Raw genomic sequence first — 19,547 nt, 5'->3', positions numbered from 1 at the left:
CTTTCCAAATAAAAAGCCCAAATGAAATTCCCATTATATTTCCACTCCCTGTACCTTGCCTTCAAACCAAATTGGTCATATATTACTGATGCCTGGGGGTCAGGGTTGGTGTTTTTAAAATGTCCAACTGTTAAAATGCAAATAAATCCTATGTGTGTTTTGATATCAAGTCTTCAAATTGAACCTGTGTTTGTTGTGGAAACTGAAAATCTATTAGGAAATACATGTCAGTCAATTGATGCAAGCAAGTTGCAATCTGTGGTGTGATTATTAATTGTAGAAATTTAAATATACACTATTATTGCTATACAACGGCCTAGTTTCTAGCTTATTGGTTATACAAAGGGTATCTGCTGAGTATACTGGTTGGAGGACTAACCAAATTTGAATCTGCTAAGTGCTTTGTTTTGCGGCACCTTCACTGGGGGAGATGGAACTCCCTGAATTGAGAGTGACTGTCAAATAAACCGTAACACCAGTGATTTCATTTGTTTCCATCTGGTTCTGAAGAGAAGAGCCAGGTTTTAAGTAGTTTTCTGAATTTCAGATAGTCCTTCATATTGCATATCTTTTTCGGGAGGGCGTTCCAGGTTTTTGCTGCCAGGTGAGAGAAAGAGGATCCCCTAAGCATTTTTACTTGTGTTTTGGTTCCAGGCGGATGTCGTTGCTTGATCTGAGTTTTCTTGTTAGTTGGTAAATAGTGATTTTCTTTTGTAAGAACTCTGCTCTTTGCCCATTAATTGCTTGTAATAGGAAAAGGTCATTATAATGAGAGTTGAAGCATAGCTACTATCTCATAGTAGAAACATCAAACACTGCAAGCTTCACTGCATAATACTCTCTGATAGTAGTAACAGTATGTCATTTTGAGGATTGATACATAGATATTTTTCTTCTAGTTAGAGAATTGTATGCTACAAGAATCACAGCAGAATAATCTCCGACAACAGGAAATATATGCATGTTGAAATGTATGCATGTTTGAGGACTCATACATTCTCAGAGTTGGAACATCAATTCATGTTAAGGTTGTTGCATACTACTCTTTCAATAAGAACATTACCAGCCTCTATTTAAGTGAGGTGTCATGCTAAAAGGAAGAGGAAAATCAGGTGTTTTGTCCTCCACTTAAGCTCCACCCAAGTTTGATGGAATGACAAGGTGGAGGAGGGGGAGCATCGACACAATCTCTGTTGAGCTGTCTTCCTCCATCTCTTCAGTACATCCCAATGTACGCTTGCATGAGATTTGTATGCAAGCATACAACAAATGGATTCCTGTGGAATCTACTTTGACTTTGCACCTGGAATCCATAAGTGAACACTGCCTGCAAAGCCCATTTTCAAGTACACTTCTAAGCCATCAAAAAGAGTGTACCACTGTAACATTATCCATTGTTGATCACTATCATCCTCACAAGTGTGCTATCAAATATTAATTTACTATAAAAGTGTGATATATATATATATATATATATATATATATATATATATATATATTGATTAATTTGCAAATAAACCTTTTAATTTGCAAAACAAACCTACTTCTTGTCTCAGTGGGGTCAGGGGGATTCTAAGAGAGGGGTGTTATATAAGGGTAGTCATCCAGAGTAAACGAACTGGACATAAAAATATATCAATAAGGGTTTCCCTCAGCATCCCAGACTAGGCATTGACTTAGCTGTAGTGCTGAATTGAAGTCGCTTACAGGAAACAGGTAAGTGTTGTTCTAATCATGTTTGTTTTGTCTTCTTCCTTGCAGCTGAAGCTGGATCCACAGCGTTGGAGCCACTGCAGGTCCAGATGCTGCAGAAAACAGAGAGCTGTTCACAGTGAGCGTCACGCTGCTTGGGAGCAGTGTAACGCGAAGCATGGATTTCAGCAGGGGTGGAGTTTAAATACTCAACCACACACTGCCACTCCCAAAAGACTAGTCTGCATACACTGCTTGCAGGCCGAAGCAGTAACTCACCAACCCCCCATCTTGGAATAAGGGAGGAGCACTTCCTGTTCAATATGAGCCTGGTGCCAAAGGCGCCAGGACTGAGCCCAATTGACTCCTTTTGGAGCACAGCGCGATCTGTTCAGAGTGGGGCCCAGGAAATGTTTAAAGGCTCCAACTACATTAAGGGGTACTGGTGCCTCTGAGCACTGAATTGTGACACTATTTCAATAATCAATGCAGTGGGCACAGTAGGCTATTTCAATAATCAATGCAATGGGCACATAATATTCAAATAAAATAGGTAAACTAACAGCAAATGTATTATTACTATATTCTAACAGATGCCGCTTCATTTGGCAATATGACAACAATAAACCTCAAAAGGGTAACAGGTTGGCTGGGCTTCTGTGACTGAGGATGGCGATATCTGTTTCGGGCATATTCCATACAAATAGTTAATGCAGAGATTAGAGCGGCCACGGAAGTCAGCAAAGGGGAGCTCGTAATTTCGGCGGCCTAGTGCGTGATAACAGGAAAAGCTCAAGGGTTGGCAGCTGCATCAAAGAAGTACTCTTGAGTGGTAACAATATAGTATGGTTTGGACAAGAAGAGTGAGTACCTTGATAGTTCAGATATGTGTCAAGCGGCACAGTTATCTGAAAACTGGAGGTAGTGGCCATTTAGTGAGTTTTTGAAAAGAAATATGTCAAATATGAAATGACACATTTTTCTCCTCCCCCATTATCCATAATATAGACATCTAAACTCCTTCTCCTATCAGCTGGCATGCGGCGCACTGGTGAGAGGCGGAGAAAGAGAGATGTCCAATCGTAGCGTGGGAATATTAATAATATATAAGTCTCATCAGCACTATATAATATTAGTTTTCAATCTAAAGGGAGACAGAAAGGCAAAACGAGGAGCACAGACTGACCACAACAGAGAGCTCATAAAAATGAAGGCCGACACCCAGGAGAGCAGATAGACACAAGACCCTGACACACTTGCTGGGGACTTTTGCCTGGAAACTGGGAGCCCCATCTGAGAGATGGGCCTACAATCTGGCTGGAGGGACTTTGCTGTGAATAGAGGCCTGAGGTGTGAGCTGCCTACCAAAAGAGGGTCCTAAAATCCGGCTGGCCTATCGCACTAAGAACAGATTTCTCCTATGTAAGTAGATATATCCAAAAGCAATCATTGTGTGCGGAGCTACATGCCATACTCCCTTTCCATTAGTGGGTGGGGGGAGGAACTGTGTAGACCCTGGCCATATTTGAGTAAAAATATCACTTAATTATTCCCTCAGAGAAAAACACCATAACTATGTTAACCGGATTTGTGAGGGGAAGCTGTCTGTTTTAACCCATTCCTTTTCATAAGCGGGTGCTCGTCCAGTAGTAGGAAGGGGGTAAAATCGCTATATCCTTAGCTTAGTTAACTAAAACTATAATTTAAGTAATTCCCATAGGGTCAGCTATCACAACGTGATGTTTTTGTCAAAATTCGAAATTGACAATGGTTATCCCAGTGCACAATCCATTGCTCTAGTCTTCAATGTAATTGGGTAATCATGCTGTTCATTTCAATGTGCTAGTGTCCCCAAACCGAAAATCCCAACATCTTGCTTTCCCTGTGAAGAAGAATTGTCCCAAACAAATGTTCCCATTCATGCCAAACTCCCCAAACCCTGTACTTCATGCGAATGTGTGTTCCCCAAATGATGTTCCCATTGAGTTCATTTCCCAGACCTTGCTTTCCAAATAAAAAGCCCAAATGAAATTCCCATTATATTTCCACTCCCTGTACCTTGCCTTCAAACCAAATTGGTCATATATTACTGATGCCTGGGGGTCAGGGTTGGTGTTTTTAAAATGTCCAACTGTTAAAATGCAAATAAATCCTATGTGTGTTTTGATATCAAGTCTTCAAATTGAACCTGTGTTTGTTGTGGAAACTGAAAATCTATTAAGAAATACATGTCAGTCAATTGATGCAAGCAAGTTGCAATCTGTGGTGTGATTATTAATTGTAGAAATTTAAATATACACTATTATTGCTATACAACGGCCTAGTTTCTAGCTTATTGGTTATACAAAGGGTATCTGCTGAGTATACTGGTTGGAGGACTAACCAAATTTGAATCTGCTAAGTGCTTTGTTTTGCGGCACCTTCACTGGGGGAGATGGAACTCCCTGAATTGAGAGTGACTGTCAAATAAACCGTAACACCAGTGATTTCATTTGTTTCCATCTGGTTCTGAAGAGAAGAGCCAGGTTTTAAGTAGTTTTCTGAATTTCAGATAGTCCTTCATATTGCATATCTTTTTCGGGAGGGCGTTCCAGGTTTTTGCTGCCAGGTGAGAGAAAGAGGATCCCCTAAGCATTTTTACTTGTGTTTTGGTTCCAGGCGGATGTCGTTGCTTGATCTGAGTTTTCTTGTTAGTTGGTAAATAGTGATTTTCTTTTGTAAGAACTCTGCTCTTTGCCCATTAATTGCTTGTAATAGGAAAAGGTCATTATAATGAGAGTTGAAGCATAGCTACTATCTCATAGTAGAAACATCAAACACTGCAAGCTTCACTGCATAATACTCTCTGATAGTAGTAACAGTATGTCATTTTGAGGATTGATACATAGATATTTTTCTTCTAATTAGAGAATTGTATGCTACAAGAATCACAGCAGAATAATCTCCGACAACAGGAAATATATGCATGTTGAAATGTATGCATGTTTGAGGACTCATACATTCTCAGAGTTGGAACATCAATTCATGTTAAGGTTGTTGCATACTACTCTTTCAATAAGAACATTACCAGCCTCTATTTAAGTGAGGTGTCATGCTAAAAGGAAGAGGAAAATCAGGTGTTTTGTCCTCCACTTAAGCTCCACCCAAGTTTGATGGAATGACAAGGTGGAGGAGGGGGAGCATCGACACAATCTCTGTTGAGCTGTCTTCCTCCATCTCTTCAGTACATCCCAATGTACGCTTGCATGAGATTTGTATGCAAGCATACAACAAATGGATTCCTGTGGAATCTACTTTGACTTTGCACCTGGAATCCATAAGTGAACACTGCCTGCAAAGCCCATTTTCAAGTACACTTCCAGGAGACAGAGTGTACATGCAAATGGTAAAAGTGAGTTCACCTCGCTTTTACTCTGTCCTTGTCCACTCCGTCTTGTGGCTCTGTGACATTGCATTCAGGGGACCCCGCAGTGCATAAGTGCTAATGTTGGTGATCCCCTGCATGTACCGTTGCGTTCCAATACAATGATGTGGATTGTGCAAATAGAGGTGGCACTAAATATTCTTTTGTAAACATGTGTTGTGGATAACCACATGCATGATGCTGTGGATCGAGACTTCAAATCACAGCCAATAGCATCTTTCTCCTGCAGCATCTCTCTGTGTGATACACGGTAGACAGTCCATTTTTTGGTCAAACACACTATGGTAATTTCTTCCTTACCTTTTGACATGTACGGATCTTCCATAATAAAGCCAACTGCCTACTTTTTCTTCAACACCATCATTAAGGACCTTGTGGGTGTGACCTTAGGACGGCTCTTCCTACCTGCCGCCCTCAAAAGGGAGGTTAACAGTCCGTCCCTAATGAATCTATCTTTAGACGTTACCATGGTGCACATTGTGCATGGTTATCGAGGGATCAAAACGATATGGTACAAGACCAGGTACTTGGTGATTTTTAGTCGGGGTTGCTTTCAATCAGAGAGCTTGGTATAGTCCAATAATACACATGAAGCCCCGCCCTTTCTAAACAGTAATGTATTGTAAAAAGCTCGGTGACATGTCTTGCCCACGCTCTCATTTAGAGCGCAGGTCTTTACCTTGGTGCGTTTGGCGCAGAAGGACATGTCTGTGCCATAAATGGCAGCGCGAGGATATTAGTTTAGCAAGGGGTGGGGAAAGGGCAGGAATTGGCCTGGAACGTGGAAGGGAGTGGGCATGGAGGAGGCTGAGTAGGGGTGGGGACTGGGCGAAGGTGAAAGCTGCAGACATAGATGAAGGTGGCCTGACAATCGGATAAGTGAGGCAATGGTCGAGGTACCAAAAGCTGGGGCAAAAGGGAGGACCCTCTCTTCAAGAGAGGATATCCCAAGAGCTGGGTGAAGGGAGAATTGGGGACTCCCTTCAAGCTAACGAATGGGGGATCGAGGAAGGTGCAGCTAATGCCAAACTTAGGACATGCATGCATTCAGGGCTAAAGTCGAGGGTACACGCAAGTGGAGGGAGTACACCCACTCAGGGTAGGTCTGATAAGTGCAGGAAGAAAGATGGTTCTCCTCAAGTTTTAGAGTGGCAGGGCGCTGTTCCAGAGGGAGGCCCTAGCCGAAGACGGAGATCTACCCCCAGCTCGTTTCTTTGATAAACGACTGACCCTGAGGGAGTTGGAGGTAGAGGAGTGAAGAGCTCGAGAGGGGAGGTATTTGCGGAGGAATAGCTGAAGGTATTTTGGACCGAGGCCCCAGAAAGCCTTGTGGACAAGGCAGAGGGTTTTGAATGATAGATGTCCGGTAAAAAGATACCATCCCTGTCCCCTGGGCCCCACTGGTCCTAACACAATGAACATGATTATGTGTATATGCAAGGCGCTGCACATTCATACAGCAATCACTCTATCATTCACATGAGCATCCATCACCATACACTCACTCATAACGCATCCATACACATGTTTAAATAAAAACAATGAACATAAACGTACCTTCTGCATTGGCCTGTGTGTGGGTGCTGCTCCAGCTGCTCTGTCCGTATGTGCGAGGAGGCGCAGGAGCTCCCCCTCGGACATACAGACATGCAGTGCCCCAGCCAGCATTTCCAATGAGCTATGCAATGCTGGCGAATCAAAACGCCCCAGCACTTGCATGGCTCAGTGAGCATGTGCGGCTGGGGAACTAAACTGAACTGTCAAAGGGAAACAGTGTTTCCCTTTGACAGTTCAGCCAGCCCAGGAGCACTCCATTAGCTGGATAAAGCAGCTGAGGGAGTGCTCACTGTTTCACTGGGCTGGCTCCTTAGCTCCTCCATAATGGGTGAGGGGCCACTATGCAGTTAGTAATGTTGACCATTGTTGCTGAATATATCACAATTTACTTACATTTTAACACAAAGCACCCCTTTGGGTACTATTGAAACAGTGGGCCTCATAACTACTCTGGCGGTAGCTGTGCCGGTAAAACCGGCACGGCTGCCACTGGAGTTGCATCCGGGTCTGGCACCCGCGAATGGGCAATTACTAGGTCATGCCAAGTTAGGCGGACATGATAATTGCCCTTTCGAAGGTGCCGGTAGATCCCCATTCCCATTTGAGCCCCATATGGCTCAAATGGGAAGGGGGAGCTTGGATGCACCGGCACCGTTAATAACGGTGCTGGTGCATCCGACGAGCTGAGGTCAGACCTGGCGGGGGCTGTCAAGCACCCACGAGCACAACTCTTACTATGGCGGAACGGTAGCAACGGTGCCGGTAGCTTACCAGCACCGTTGTTACTGGTCCGCCATAGTAGTAATGAGGCCCAGTCTGTGACTAAAGGAATGAATATCCATTTACAACTGTGGGCCACTTTTTCATTGTTGCCTGAGACAGTTTCATGCTTCAGCCCGCCCATGTGGGCCACCCCTGCCCATTTCTTCCAATCTAAAAAAAAAAAAAAAAAAAAAAAAAAACAATCTTTTTTCATGCTGAGCTCTCAGGGCCCCCCTGGGATGCACCCGCGGACCCCTAGGGGGTCGCGACCCACAGTTTGAATACCACTGGTTTAGAGGGTGGACTCAGTCCCCCCAGCTAAAATGAGAAACATAGTAAGTCTTCCTTGAATTTAAGCCAACCTCAGGAATCGAACCTGCAATTGTCCGGTATGCTGGGCAGACACTTCACCACTGCATTACATAAACTGATGAAAAATGACAAACAACTAAAGGGGAAATGTCTCATTTCGGTACTGCATGTTCCAGGGAAAACTTGTGTGTAGGTTCTTGGAGTTTAAAACATGCAAACCGTTTAATGTTTTCAAAAACAGTATTAGAAGAACATTTCCTCTCTTGGTTTTGTCTGTGTGTTGATTTTATGAAAGGCAAATAACATTCATCCTGTGCAATTTGGGTGGTTATACAAAGCCAATTTAATGGAATGTGCATATTTCGACTTGATATGCTAATTCATGGCAACGACACATCCCATTGCGTTTGTTGATTAGTCCCCCCATTTTTATTTTTAGGACTTGAGCCCTGCCTGCATTGTTAATGCGGCTCACAAAATCTGTCACTTGAGACACATGAAACCAGGTGCTCTTATATGGTCTACCTACTGCCATTTCATATACCCCTTTGAAGGTGGTGTTGGAAGAAAGCTGGGAGGGGGGTCGAAGGTTGGTGAGAGGAGAGGGAGAAGCGCGAATCCTGAAGATGTGATGGTTGCAGGCAGGGAATACGTGTTTACTGTCTGCTGGTATGATTGTACGTGATTCATGGTGGTGACACTTGAAGTATCTGTTTTTCTGGAAGGCAACTCAGGTTATCCGAAACCTTCAAGATGGTGGCCAAGGGAAGAGTATGTGAAGAGTGTGTTTGTTAGGGGTAGAAGAGTTACGGTTATGCAGAGAGAGAATTACATGGCTCCCCTGGAGCTAGTGAGGGTGCGTGGGGTGCTAGAAGTCATTAGGCGGAGGCCTGCATGGAGAATCTTGTCTTTGATGTAAGGATGAAGAAGGAAAGGTGAGTAGGTTAGTAGGTAGAGAGGTCTGAACATTAGGGTGCTTATGAGGCTAGTTAATCTGGATAGTCTTTAGTCTTGCTACAGTGGGGAGAAGTGGTAGTACGAATATATTCTACTTTTCCTTGGCTACTCTTAGTCGAGTGCTTGTTGGGTCTTGAAATCCCAAGTCTAGGGTGAACTGAAAGAGCCCGTTCACAAGGGCAAGCACAACAGTGACGTTGCCCTCGGAGAGAACATGTGGTAAAAAAATGCGGTGTTGAACTGAACTGAAACCCAGCCCAACATAGGCCCATCATCAAGGGTTGATATCGTGCACCGTGAGCCAGACCTGCTTTTGAGCATGAGTGTGAAGGTACAGCAGGCGGTGATGCCCAGGTGGGCAACTCTATCGGAAGGTGATGAAAAGTAAGAATGTGTGAATTCTGAAATCAGTGTTCCATTCCACTTTTAACTTACATTTTGAAATGCTAAACAAACTCTGAAACCTAAACTACTATGCTTACCAAAACTCCTAAATATAAACTACACTCTATATACAATAATACACTGTACTATGCACTATATTTATAATAATGACTATCCCTCCTTGATGGCAATCTGCAAGAGCTGTAATTGGGATCTTCCCGTTCTACAGGAAAGTCACTGTGGCAGAGAAAGTTTGTATAGTTGCAGGAATTGTACTTGAAGAGCCAGTTATCTGCAGTGACAGCCTATACAAAATGAAGGATGAAATGTAGAGAGAGAACCCCACCCTGGCAGCACCAACCTGCCAGGCCCATCACCACCTCCACAACTTGTAAGCCCTTATGTAAAAGCATGACACAACAACATGGGACGTTGCGAGCAATGCAGGAGCATGTGCAGGATATGGAGTCGATACTTTGGCGATCGGAGGAGAGGCTAAATAGGGCCTTTCACATTGGTGGCATTGTGTTATTTCCCCATTACGTGTGTATTTGTTACGTTTCTTTATTTTTGACAGGGCACTCTTTTCTAATGCGTTTACGTTTGTGTAGCTGTGAGGTCCAGCTTTTATTTATTCCTTAGCAATACAAATATATCTTATGGCTGCTGGCTGGGGACGCGGGGGATGTGGGTGCAACTTCTTGGCATATACCCTTGGTGGGATGTGGCTGCTGGCTGGGAACACGGGGGATGTGGGTGCACCTTCTTGGCATATGACCTATGTGAGATGTGGCTGCTGGCTGGGGACACGGGGGATGTGGGTGCACCTTCTTGGCATATACCCTAGCTGAGATGTGGCTGCTGGCTGGGGACACGTTTGATGTGGGTGCACCTTCTTGGCATATACCCTAGGTGAGATGTAGCTGCTGGCTGGGGACACGTTTGATGTGGGTGCACCTTCTTGGTTTATACCCTAGGTGAGATGTGGCTGCTGGCTGGGGACGTGGGGGATGTGGGTGCACCTTCTTGGCATATACCCTCGGTGAGATGTGGCTGCTGGCTGGGGACACGTTTGATGTGGGTGCACCTTCTTGGAATATACCCTAGGTGAGATGTTGCTGCTGGCTGGGGACGCGGGGGATGTGGGTGCACCTTCTTGGCATATACCCTAGGTGAGATGTGGCTGCTGGCTGGGGACACGGGGGATGTGGGTGTCCCTTCTTGGCATATACCCTCGGTGAGATGTGGCTGCTGGCTGGGGACGCGGGGGATGTGGGTGCACCTTCTTGGCAAATACCCTAGGTGAGATGTGGCTCCTGGCTGGGGACGCGGGGGATGTGGGTGCCTCTTCTTGGCATATACCTTAGGTGAGATGTGGCTGCTGGCTGGGGACGTGGGGGATGAAGGTGCACCTTCTTGGCATATACCCTCGGTGAGATGTGGCTGCTGGCTGGGGAGACGGGGAACATGGGTGCAACTTCTTGGCATATACCCTAGGTGAGATGTGGCTGCTGGCTGGGGACACGTTTGATGTCGGTACACCTTCTTGCCATACACCCTAGGTGAGATGTGGCTGATGGCTGTGGACACGTTTGATGTGGGTGCACCTTCTTGGCATATACCCTAGGTGAGATATGGCTGCTGGCTGGGGAAACGGGAGATGTGGGTGCACCTTCTTGGCATATACCCTATGTGAGATGTGGCTGCTGGCTGGGGACGTGGGGGATGTGGGTGCACCTTCTTGGCATATACCCTAGGTGAGATGTTGCTGCTGGCTTGGGACGCGGGGGATGTGGGTGCACCTTCGTGGCATATACCCTAGGTGAGATGTGGTTGCTGGCTGGTGACACAGGGGATGTGGGTGCACCTTCTTGGCATATACCTTAGGTGAGATGTGGCTGCTGGCTGGGGACATGGGGGATGTGGGTGCACCTTCTTGGCATATACCCTAGGTGAGATGTGGCTGCTGGCTGGGGACACGTTTGGTGTGGGTACAACTTCTTGGCATATACCCTAGGTGAGATCTGGATGCTGGCTGGGGACACGGGGGATGTGGGTGCACCTTCTTGTCATATACTCTAGGTGAGATGTGGTTGCTGGCTGGGACACTGGGGATGTGGGTGCTTTGACCACTTGCTTTGTAAGGGAGCTGTTACTACGATGTTTATGATAGCCGAATCTTGCATTGAAAATGTGCAGCGCTAGGGTACACGCTGCTCTTTACTTTGCCTCTCAATGATGCAGTGTGCCATTGTGTTATCCAATGTCGCTCCAAAAGCCCCTTCCCTCCCGCGCAACGTGAGATAGACATGCAATGTTAGACGGACATTCTGATGAATTTTGTTTAGAACATTACTTTTTCAGAAGATCTGTAAATAGTGTAAAATGATGCCGTAACTTGTAATGTGCTAGCATAGTGTTGGACCTTGCTATGACTGTAACTTCCTGCTACAAGATCCTACTTTAACCAATCTCTTAAGCAAAAAGTGCCTCGATGCTTTTGGGTTATGTGTATTTTATAAATGCCAAATAAATAAATAAATAAAACGTGCTACTGTTAACCTTTAGACTTGGATGACACTTTTGCTCTGGCGTCTGAGCTTAAGGCGCTCTCGTAATGCAGCCTTTCAGGTAACATGGGGCCTGCCTCTGGGATGAATGTTGTTCATTTATGGTGGAGTACATGATTTTCTTTGACAGATCGCTCTGTTTATATGTTTATAAATGTGCTCTCGGTGCATTCACATTGTATATTTTCTTGTCTTGCAGTGGCACTCTTAAACTTGGAAACTTGGGTAGGGAGGATGGATCACTTGGCTTCAAAGGCCCTGCTCGTCACTTTGCCTCATTTGCACCTCCCCACCTCGCACGTCCGGACCTGGCCTGCTCAAATCATCTACAACCAGGTGCTCACATACAACTCAGCTGCATGCTAGTCAAGAAGTCAGAATTCCAGTGCAAAAAGTAATCATTCCACTCTCACTCTTAATGGAATACAGGCTTAACTGGCTTTCTTTACCCTTGCATCTCGCCCTCATTTTCCAATGCCCAATCTATACCAAACTGGGGAGCCAGCAGCCCTTTATCAATTGTGTAGGGTTAATTAAAGGAAATCCAGATTTACATAAACAGAGATGTTAATGCCTGGGGAATTACAGATCAGTTTGTCTGCTACAGCACTGAATCAACGAATCACACCCAAGTACTGACAGAGGGGCACTAGTAGAGCTATGTCTGCATGTAAATAATGGCAATAAAGGAAGTGCTGCAAATCCACTCAGAGGCACATCAGCAGAGCTGTGTGTTCAGGTTCAGAGGTAGAAAGGAAGCTTCCTCTAGGGCTTTGCATCTTCGCTATCCCCTGAGCCCCCTCCTCTGGAACCTGTTGGTTGTCATGGTTTTCTTCCCTTCATTGCTCCGGGGCACCAAACCCAGTTGTCGAGCTGGCCTGGGCAGCAATTTCCATTTGCCCTCAACATGCGACCCAGGTCTTGTGTCAAATGTTGGATCTGTCGCTACAGTTGAGACATTGTTTATGGTTGGAATGGGGGTCTGGATTCATACCTTTGCTGCTCCCGGATGGGTTAGTTGTCCATTCTCCCAGAGTAGCTTGGGTATTCAGAGTTTCCCTGATAACCCTCCATCCTTGGTCTCCCTTCTCCCTGATTTGGGAATCTATTGTACTGAAAGTGAGGAGAGAGATGAGGATTGTTTGGGAAATTGGGGTTTTAAGGGTATCTGGGAAAGAAACTCAGGTTGGGGGGTGAAGTATTCCTTCCCCCCCTGAGGGATGTTCTGAGGGAAGTTTCGAGGGAGGTTTCCTAGGGCAGTACTTGCCCGATTGAACCCCGTCCCTTGTGCGGGGGGAGTCCATACATAACCCAAGATTGGTCTGGTACCCTTGTATCTAGGTCTGATATAGGTGGCATGGTCAGATGGAGCGTTGGTCAGATACCCTGACTGGCTGCCACCCGCTTGGGTTGGATCAGAAGGTCCCCTCTACCTCTCATTCTGCTTATTAGTATTAGATGGAGGAGTATTTTTATCTGCCCCCCATTTCCAAGTCCAATATGGGGGTATTTTACACCTCTGCCACCTTTGCAGGAGCGGGGGGGTTTGACGGTTTGGGGTTTTAAAGATTATTTTTATTCTCAGAGGGCTTTTGTACTTCATTAATCTGGGTGACCTGTTCTATCACCCAATCCAGGGTCCTGCGCTCATGGAAGTCCCTTACCAGTTGGGTCATAATGAATTTCGGGAGTGCATGGAAGTAAGGGTTAATAAACTTCCGGCTATTTGTGTGCACCCGCCTAGAGGTCTGGGCAAATGCGTGCTTCAGCTTTTGCACAAACTCTCTAGGTTCTTGGTCTTCACTACAATGCAGGTTTTAATATAGCCTCCTTATAGGTGGACCATCTTTGGTGATCTTGATCCTCCAGCCCTGCAAAGAAGCTGGAGTATTCCGAGGAGCATGTCCATTTGATAAACTCCATGGAATTTTGATAATTTATGATACCAAATGACATCATCATTTTGTCATACAGTTTGAGATGCTCCAATACTGAGCATTTAGCATTCTTGTGGTAGGGTGTCATAAAGCTCTTTATTGCTTTTATTTGCCGAATTGGGTCTCTTCTGTTTGCAGCCTTCCTTTTGCGCTGCACCTGTGTCCACTCACCTTCTGACTCAGAGCTGCAACTATTGATGGTCCACTCCATGTTCTCTAGGCTCTCCCTTCCTCTATGAGACTGTGAATCCCTCCCAGAATGACATGGTCTGGTCTCTTCTCCCCTGTGCACTGTGGGCTATAAGGGTCACTTCCCTGGGGCTGCCCTTTTCGCACAGGGGAGTACTCATCTTCCTCATCCCTTCTTCCGGGTATGGTGGAGAATTTCCCCCACCTCCCTGAACATGTGAAGGCTTTTAAAAATATTCTTCTGAGGCCTGGACTCTGGTTCTTTTCTGTCTACAAAGAGGACCAGGTGGTCCCTTTGTAACCTTAGTTTCTGCCAGTCTAAATCCCTGATCTTCTCATCATAGCAGTCCTCTTGGTCCGAAGTACATGCTAGGAATCTTGGTAGAGATGAATACCCATCAAGGTCTGATAATGACTGGCATTCTGGCTCAGTTGGACTAGGCCTGGTTGAGTTCAGCTGATTCATAATTCCCTGTTCTTGACAACTGGCAGGCATGAAATTAGAAGCACCATGTGCATATAATATGGCGAGTTTGCTTGAGGTCCCTGGTAAGGAGGCCATCACTCAGTGACTGGAGTTTGCCTCAAAGCCTGCTTGTATTTGGCTATCTCCTTTTCCAATCTCTCAGATTTTTTTTTCTAAGCCACTATCTCTTGGTGATATATAGAGGCCTGAGTTTTCAACTCTGATATGAGGGCTTAAGTAGCTTCTAGTACTTTGTTGTGTGCCACTACTCGGTCACTGAGTCCTCTGTTCTCCTCACAAAGGGACTCATTTTCCTTCTGTGCAGCTTATATTGTCTGGGCAAATTCAGACCTCTTCTTTTGCAGGCGACTAATCACCCCCCTTTGTGAACTTTTGGCCTGTGTTGCCTGCTCTATGTCAACCCCTGCTTGTTTCACATGTTCCCTTCATTTTTCATTTTCTATTCTCATGTCAGTCAGTTCCTGAGAACATAACTCCCTTTTCTCCATGTCCCTCCTTAACTGAACCACTTCCTGACACAGGGTGTTGAGGTACAGTCAGACATCCTCACTCCAAGCTCTGCCCTATGTTGCCTATATGTTAGGAACCAGAGATGATGACATGTGCAGTCCCAGTCAGTATACCAATACCTCAGAGAACCTTTGAGACAAGATATCCTTTGAGGAAACCCTACCTAAATGCACAGAGACATAGGGCCTCATCACGAGTCCGGCGGTAACCGTGCCTGAAATTCCGGCAGGTTACCGCCGGACTCATATTACCATTCCGCCTCTGTGATTCCCGGAATTAACGGGGCATTACGACCCCGGTGACCCGGGAATTCCAGAGGCGGAATTCGGTAAACCCCGATTCCCAATGAGTCCTATAGTCCTATAGGACTCAATGGGAATGGGGAAGTGGAAACACTGGCACCATCTCGTGATGGTGCCAGTGTTTCCACATCCACCTGCAGGCAGGTGGTGTTAAACCCGCCAGGTCAGACCTGGCGGGAATGACACCTCCGCCTGCAGGACTCGAGATCACCCAGTATGGAAACAACAGTGGCGGCGTGTTTACCGCCACCGTCATTTCCATAAAGGGTGACTCGTAATGAGGCCCATAGAATTCTTTTGGATGAAGTACCGGAAGAAATGTGCATTTGAACAAAGAAAGGAGCCTGATGACATCACATGAAATAGGAGTTGACGTATCTAGAGGCTGAATGGAGAGAAGAAACGTAACAGTATTCTCTAAGAAGTGAAGACAAGATGATACAGATGAGCAACATTTCGGGCTCGAGATGAAGATGCTCATGCTACAGAAACCCTGAAGAATATGTAAATCAGTTTACATGTGTGCAGTTGCTAAAACCCAAGTACGGAAAAGTATTCATGAGGCTTGCTACGTAGTGAATTAGATTGTGGCGATGCGCCAATTTATAACAATAGGAATGTATATAACCTGGATGATTCCACAACGCACTTTAGCAGGCCTGAAACTTTATGAATAAGGAAAAGTTTTTCAAATGAGTGGGGCAGTTGGAAATTACTGATGGCAAGGCTAGTTTCAGACAAGATGGGGCTGGCACAGAACCAAGCAGATAGGACCACAGTGAAACTGATGCTTGTCACGAAGGCTACAATGAATGTGAGAAAGGAACATTCTTCTGTTTGAAGCAGCATGAAAAAACACTAAAGGTTCCTACAGTTCATCATTTAATATGCTTAAATGCTGTAAGTAGCTTGAAAAGAGTGGTCTTCAAGTCACATGGGTGAGATTGAAATAGCTTGGGTCAGGCTGTGCCGAAACAAGAAGACAGCGTGAAGCTATACTCCCTTCATTTCCCAGATGAAGTTAACAGTTACAAGGCCAAGTTAAAAAAACGTAATTGTCTGATAGAGTGAAGGAGTGTTGATGGATAACGGGTTAATTGGAGGGCAGGCATGATCACGCCGAGCTTCCCATGCACCTTGGATGGTAACCTGCGTGCTGCTAGTGTGTGGAATATTTTAGAGGGGTACAAAGGTGCCAAACCAATCATAGTGGGATGTGTAATGATGAACCCTATGGTTTGAAGAACCCATTAATCCTTTGTGTATTTAGTGATGACAATGATGACCAGTTATTGGGAATGGGTTTTGATGCTGACCTGACTTAGGTGCCCAATCATAACCAACGGCTATATAGAATGTATATGTAGATGTTCACTGAGATCAAGCTGTGTGCTGTCGGATGGTGCCCATTGTACTCCCTGTTCTAGATAATTAATATTAAAACAGAAATGCACTTTGCCAAACTTCCTGAGTCATTTTGAATATTGATGTTTGAGTAACTTCTGCATTCCCATCCACCTGTGAGTATTGCTACCTCATCTTAAAGGGCTCTTAGGAGTAAGAGTTCACTTTGTAGCGGAGAGAGGATGGTTAAAGGCCGTTCGATCTAGTTAGCTTTGGGGTTGCAGTAATATCGGATGTCCTCTGCCATTTGGCTGAAAGAACGTGAAGCCCCCCGTAGATATCTGTTTAGATTAAAAAGCAAAATCTTGCAAGTATAGGTAGGACGGATCCCTTCTTTTGTCACGAAAATCCCTTCCAATTTCTGTGGGAAGCTGAGTAGACAGAAGGCTGTAATGGCTGATTGAGGAAGAGACGACCCCCAGATTCGGAAGTCGAAAAATGAATGGTGAGTAGATTGGGGAACGTGGCAAACTGTTTGCATGAGGAAACTAACAGTGGGAAAGGATAATGGAGTTTTGGTTGAATATTGTGAATAGTGATAAGAGGTATTGAATAGAGATATATGGATGAAGAGTGGTCCAATAGGTTAGCCCAGAAACCTGCCTTAGGAACGTCAGGAGAAGTTGTCTTAAAATCTAAGTAGATACATAGGAGATAAACAGACAGGTCTGTTAAAGAAGATATCTTACACCCCCCATCAGGGGTAAAAATTAGGGGCAATAAGAGAAAGCCAAAGCAGCGTCGGCTAGAAGATATATGTGGGCCGGCCAAGTGTGTTTATCTGATGTGTATGTTATGTGTATGTATTTCAAAAGAAAAAATGAAGTGGTGAAGAGCAACAAGAGAATATTTTTGTGTTTAAAAGGAGAAGGAGAATTGTCTATTTTTCCTGTTCAGAATATTGATTATGTAGAGAAGTTGAAGTGAAACGAGATATAGAGGTTTTGAGCTGCGACGATTGGTGCATGCTCATGTTGAAGTGATTGGTTGATTAAAGTTTTGTTTGTGAAGCACGGTAAGTATCGACAGGCGAGTGAGCCTTGTCTGAATGGAGGATATTACTCCACTTGTACAAATGTTGAAGCAGTTGCCAAAACACGCACACAAACTTAAATACTATAGCGCAAAATGGGCTAAGGGTACAGCAAAAAGAATGTTTATGCGATAGCCACAAGGAGGATCGCTGTCAAAAGCTGTTTTGCAACACATGACCACATATTTGCATGCAGCGTACACAGGGAAAAAGCTGGAGAAAAGGCTAGCTAGCTTAGAACTTTGGAAGATGTACCAGAAGGAACGGGAAGATCCAGCTCCTGAAGATTGGATACTAAGCCAGTGTAAAGAGGGTGGTGATGAACTTTCTGCTCCACCTACAATGCCTGAAGTAAATGACGACAATCCAAAAGATGACAGAGTGTAGCCACTCAGAGAGCTTAAAGCAGCAGCAGGTTATAGTAACCCAACATATGAATTGCCTGCGTATAGCAGTGATGAAGGTTTGGAGAAAGCTCCAGAGAAAGACGTGGTCTCTACAGTCCCATGCAGCAAAGAGAGAAGTGTACGACCAGGTATGACCCTGGAAATAGAAAGGGAAATAAAGAGATGGAAAGGAGAGAAAGACAAACTGATCAGATAGCACTTATATAAAATGAGTGGATGGGAGGTCAGATATTGCTCAAACTCGACGGAGCAAGCATTTTGGAGGTACAGCAAAAGGAAGATCAGGATGAATAAGATATAAAAGACAGGGAGAGAGAGAAATGATTGAAAGAGGATGAGCTTAAATGAAATGACAGAAAAAGATGAGAACAGCTGTATCAAGAAGAATAGCTGAGGAAAAAAGAAAGGGAAGAAGAGCAAAGGAAATATGATAATAGGTAGGAAGCAATCAAAGAATGGGACAAATCAGACAAAAAGAGAGAAGAAGAAGAGGAAGAGAAGTTACAGGAAAAGAGAATACAAAGGCAAAAAATGATGAAATACATAAGGCAAATGAGAGAAGAGAGATGCAGAGAAAGGGGGAAGAAAGAATTAGGGAAGAAGCAAATAATCAAAGGACATTTGATGAGGAAATGGAACGAAAAAGGAGGCAGAGAGCATGCAACATTGATCACATTGAGAAAGAGTTAAGGAACCCAAATCCAGTGGTAGCATGAGAGGACATAGAGGAGTTCTTCCTCTCACAAGAGCCGATGGCAGTGCCTTCTAGAGTAAATCTAGAGGAGGATTTTGAAAAAGAAACTATTGGAGACAGAATTGCGAAAGCATATCATGAAATAAAGATGAAAAATGAATTTAAAAGTAAAGGGAAACATTTCCCAATTGAGAGGAAAGGAGGGAAGTTCTGAGCAATGAGCTCTGTCTGTCTTTGGACAGGCTGACTCTGAATAGGGACGAGAAAGAGGCTAATCACACAAGTTGGGGAAAGGGGATGTCAGATGAAGAAAAGGAAACCTTCTGTGAGGAAGAAGGAACCGCTGCATTTGGGTTTGGAGCATGCTTATTGACAGATAAGGAGGTTAGATGGTCAGACCTAGACCTACCTAAACGGAGGACGCCAGACCCAGTGGCACGGCCAGGTCGACCTGAAGGACTATCCCACAGTGTGAAGGGCGAATCGCTGCAATATGTAAGTAGATTAAGGTCATTGCTAGGAAGAAGGCGATCAGGAACCATCGTCCCTACTATGGATAGGCAGACGATGGAAGCTGATTGCGATTTCAGAGTTTCACAGTTTCCTTTATTAGAGAAAAGAGGGGTCAGACCACAGTATATTCCATGGCATCAAACGGATAAGGCAAACTTAAGATGTAAGTCTCCCAGTTTAATGTTGGGTGCTGGAAAATGGATCTATGAGCTAGAGAAAATGACAGGAGGTAACACGTTATCTATAGAGGACATTAAAGGTCTCCTTGTAGCCATTCCTGGGGAAAGAGCTGATGACATTTGGTCCAGAGCAGGATACGCAGGAGTTACCACACAAAACACGGCACACAATGGCATGCCGTTTAATAATTGCAGAGCAGAGGTCTGGAAAGTGCTTACGGTGCAGTATCCTCA

Source organism: Ambystoma mexicanum, chromosome 11 (assembly GCF_040938575.1).
Source record: "Ambystoma mexicanum isolate Mex_15411 chromosome 11, UKY_AmexF1_1, whole genome shotgun sequence".
NCBI lineage: Eukaryota > Metazoa > Chordata > Amphibia > Caudata > Ambystomatidae > Ambystoma > Ambystoma mexicanum.
Note: the sequence above shows the minus strand (reverse complement) of the source record.